The sequence below is a fragment of the Eubalaena glacialis genome, chromosome 5 (assembly GCF_028564815.1).
Source record: "Eubalaena glacialis isolate mEubGla1 chromosome 5, mEubGla1.1.hap2.+ XY, whole genome shotgun sequence".
NCBI classification, from domain to species: domain Eukaryota; kingdom Metazoa; phylum Chordata; class Mammalia; order Artiodactyla; family Balaenidae; genus Eubalaena; species Eubalaena glacialis.
The window spans coordinates 39770497-39770755 of record NC_083720.1 but is presented as its reverse complement, the minus strand read 5'-3'; positions in this window follow the sequence as shown (position 1 = coordinate 39770755).

The following is a 259-nucleotide window of genomic DNA, read 5'->3' as shown; positions in this document are numbered from 1 at the left end:
TCTTTCAATACCTATCGGCGGGAGTCCTCAGCCCAGCCCCGCCGCCCCGAGCGCTAAGTAGCTAGCCGGTCACCGAGAGGACCCGACTCGGGGCAGCACCCGAGCGGGCCAAGCAGCAGTGGGCGCTCGCGATCCTCCTCTGCCCGACGCGCTCTCCCTCAGCACCCGGCCTCCTCCGTCCCCTCCTCCCTCTCCGGCTCCTCCTCCTGCTCCTCCCCTCCTCGGGTCTGATAGCCTAGCCTCGCGCCTGCAAAGTCCC